This window comes from Euphorbia lathyris, chromosome 5, assembly GCF_963576675.1.
Source record: "Euphorbia lathyris chromosome 5, ddEupLath1.1, whole genome shotgun sequence".
In the NCBI taxonomy this organism is placed as follows: Eukaryota; Viridiplantae; Streptophyta; class Magnoliopsida; order Malpighiales; family Euphorbiaceae; genus Euphorbia; species Euphorbia lathyris.
Genome location: NC_088914.1, coordinates 10005735 through 10009228, shown reverse-complemented (window position 1 = coordinate 10009228; position 3494 = coordinate 10005735). Strand labels below are relative to the sequence as shown.

The following is a 3494-nucleotide window of genomic DNA, read 5'->3' as shown; positions in this document are numbered from 1 at the left end:
CCATAGGCCTAAATCATATGCAACCCCCTGAACTTGTCACTTTTAGTCATTTTGCCCCCTGAACTTACGGGACGACCCATTTGCCCCTTCAACTATTTAAAAGTGGTATTAGCAACCCCCTATTTTCATTATAACGGAAACAATTATGACATATCTCATTGCAAGGACCAATGTCATAATAAAAAGGGCACTACTAAAACAAGCTGCAAATGAGGTTAGTATAGACAGTACACAAGTTCTCTTGTAAAAATTGCATATAGGGTTGTGCACTACTAAAACAGGCTACAAATGAGGTTACGTATATGCAGGCTGGTTCTAATACTTCCATAAACACTTGTACTAATGTTGGAATTTCATTTTGTTTCCGTTATAATGAAAATAAGGAGTTACTAATACCACTTTTAAATAGTTGAGGGGCAAATAGGTCGTCCCGTAAATTTAAGGGACAAAATGACCAAAATTAACAAGTTCAGAGGGTTGCGTATGGTTTAGGCCTAAACCATTATATATATATATATTTTTTTTTTTTTTCTCTCAGCCATAAGAATACTTTAATCCACATTAATTTGGAAAAGTGCCATATCATCAATCCGACAATCTCACGAATGAGAATCGCTGCCCTTCATTTAAAAAACCAGCGGTCCATATTTCTCTAAGAAAACATCCACGCGGATAGACTAAGGTTAACTTTTATTTTTTTTGATGGAAGACTAAGGTTATTCTCCTTAGAAAATTGTATAAATATTTTTAGAATTTGCTTTGGCTTTGTCATCTATTAAACCAATCTTCCAATTCGAGCTTTTGTAATCAGGTTTTCCTTTTCTTTACTCTCCGATTTCACACTGATCCATCCTTAACATCCTTATCTTATCTTATGATTGTCTTTCATTGTCCGGTTTTAATAACTTTGTCCCTAATCAACTGAGATTTACTCAAAATCACTTTGTTTTTAGATTCAAATTCTTTCTATGTTTATAACATGCTTTGATCTGAATTCTTACGGTGACTGCTAAGGAATAGAAGATGTTAGGGGATGAAGATCATAATGCTTGTAATAAGTGTTCTTAACTATTCTGCCGGTAGAATTGGGAGTCTTGGAAAATTGGTACTTTTCATCTCTATTTCTTTAATATCTTTTATTTATTTTGAGATGCAAATTTACACGGAAGTTCTAATATTATTGTTATCTCAAATTTAACTATTTCTGTAAATTTTACAAACTCATTGACTAACCATTAATTTAGGCATATTAAATTTAAACCCTAATTTGATCATGATTGCAAAGAATAGGAAAAAGTTGAGAAAAATGAAAACTAACATGACAATATTTATAACTTAGAGGGCTAGGAGGAATTTTTTTTTTTTTTTTTTATACTCATTAAAAGAAGATTTTGTACTTTTAGTCTATGTTTGTTTTGTACAATCATTCTTTATAGGAATCATGATGGGCCTAGTACAATTCTTCCTAATTCTAATGCTGGATGGTTTACAGCAGGAGAGGAAAGAGAATGCGGCCAAGAGATCCAGCTTCGAAAGCAGATTATTACGGTCATCAAGACAAATAGGGAAGCCTGGGCATGCATAATACAAACAGTTATTTGATGATAGATGTTTGGGGGTTATTTAGAGGAGGCATACTTTGGAGCAGTGGTGAATACATAATTACTCGGTTGGGGGGCCGATTTTACATGTGCGTTTGAAAACAAAAAATGTTGCTAAATCGAATTTGCTTAATTTTTTTTATATATATATTATATATATGCGTGTTATAATTTGAATGCTCAAGAACAAATTTTAAGTATTGATGTAAAATTTCTCAAAATTAAGTTAGATTTCGTTTAATAGTCCTAATAGTAAAAAAAAATTAATAATAGTAACATAGGTTTATAACTATTGAAAAATAAAATTTAACTAAATAAGCACTTTTTAAAATAAATTGATGTTGGGGGAATTGAACCTAGGACCCTTAAAAAAACAAAAGTTTTAACCATCTCATCTATCTGTAAACAATAAAATATTACTACTCATAACCATGGAAATACAACATCAATGACCAGTCTATACCCGGACTTGAAACAAATAAAGACCCTTCCTATCAAAATGCCCCCGAAAGTAATCAGTGATTTTTTCAGATTGTTTCTGTGAGTCTTTCCGAATAATGATTTATGATTTTATCCCATTAAATGACACATTAAGTTCATATTTGACACGTCATGTTTGGAGCGGGAGGTCTATAAAATAGAGTTCAAGGTCTGCAAATAGTACAAGAGTAAAGAAACGCCGTCTGTGGGAATCGAACCCACGACCACATGGTTAAAAGCCATGCGCTCTACCAGCTGAGCTAAGACGGCTACACTCCATGTTGGCAATCCTTAACTCTAAGAGGGTGTTTGTTTCAGCTTTTCGGACGAGCTTTTAGCGTTTCATTCCAAACCGCATGAAATGTAGCGTTTGGTTAGGTTTATATAACCGCAACGTTTAGCATTTTCTTAGAATACTGCAATGTTTTGGAAAAACTCATTTTTAGAGCTTTTCATGAACAGATGTTTGTAGTTATTAATTATTGACAAAATTATCCTTCTTATTTTATAATTTATTTGTTGATTAATTTAAAACTTGTCTATATTAGACATTTTAAATACTAACAGTAATTCAAAAAAAAAAAATACTAACAGTAACAGTTCAATATAATTTTATTAAACACCTAACAATAAACAACTGACAGTGAAGGACTCTGACCTAGCCGCTGCCGCCCGCTGAACGGCTGCGATAACGCTCACGGTGGCGATGGCCTCTCCGGCCGTTGCGCCTCCTCTTTCTCTAGATGACTACTGCGACATTAGAGTTCTGTTCAATCCAAAGTTACGATCCTCCCCTCCGGCGAGTGAATCGATTATAACAAAACCTTCAAATCACCGCTCCTACGCGGGAGCTTTGAAAACAAATGTCAGTGAAGCGCCATCTTCCTCGGCCACCATATCGGAAATTGGTGGAATCAAGACAGTCCGAATCACTCAAGTAGCGTATGACAGACGGGTCGCTATGTGTTCTTCTTCTTTAATCGGAAGATTAATTCTGAATAAAGGGGATTCCCCTTGAAGGTTACAGATCTAAAGCAGGCACTAACCAAAGTATGGGGGCTGCAGAATCATTGGCGCCTGGTTTCCATTGGGCGTGGCTTCTATCATGTAATTCTGGGATCTACAGAGATGAAGAACAGTGTCTTCTCCAAAGGCATTATAAACGTAAAACCTGGCACATTCAGGCTGCAGCCGTGGACACCCGATTTTGATCCTTTCGCTGAGAAATCAACTAATGCCCAGGTATGGACTCGTCTTTATTCACTACCATGGGAATATTGGGATGCACAGATCTTATCTGACATAGCCAAGGGTATTGGAGGTTTGATAAAGCGACATTGGAGGGCGATTTTGGTCACTTTGCTCGAATGCTCATTGATGTGGATCTTAACACTGAACTGCCTACAAAATTGG

The 3494-nt window shown here is 35.5% G+C and overlaps 1 non-coding gene across 1 annotated transcript; it reads right to left on the bottom strand.

The window, feature by feature from the left end:
* Window positions 1-2278: 2278 nt before the first annotated feature.
* TRNAK-UUU (transfer RNA lysine (anticodon UUU)) lies at window positions 2279-2351 on the bottom strand. Its single transcript has one exon. It is a non-coding gene; the product is annotated as a tRNA-Lys (tRNA).
* Window positions 2352-3494: the final 1143 nt, after the last annotated feature.